The following is a 213-nucleotide window of genomic DNA, read 5'->3' as shown; positions in this document are numbered from 1 at the left end:
CGCAGAAGCGATGCCCTCTCTAGACCCGATGGCTCTGCCTCCCACGCCGACGCACACACAGAACCGTCCATCAGCAAGGTTCCATTCATCTAAATCCCCGTGACTGTCGGCGGCGCTTTATCTTTCGCAGCTCATCAGCGGGGCTACACGACCGCCTTCCTCCCCGTGACGGACAGCACTACAAAAGCTAATCAGGCTCGAGAACACGCAAGC

Source organism: Penaeus monodon, chromosome 15 (genome assembly GCF_015228065.2).
Source record: "Penaeus monodon isolate SGIC_2016 chromosome 15, NSTDA_Pmon_1, whole genome shotgun sequence".
Lineage (NCBI taxonomy): Eukaryota > Metazoa > Arthropoda > Malacostraca > Decapoda > Penaeidae > Penaeus > Penaeus monodon.
This window is presented reverse-complemented; position numbering follows the sequence as displayed.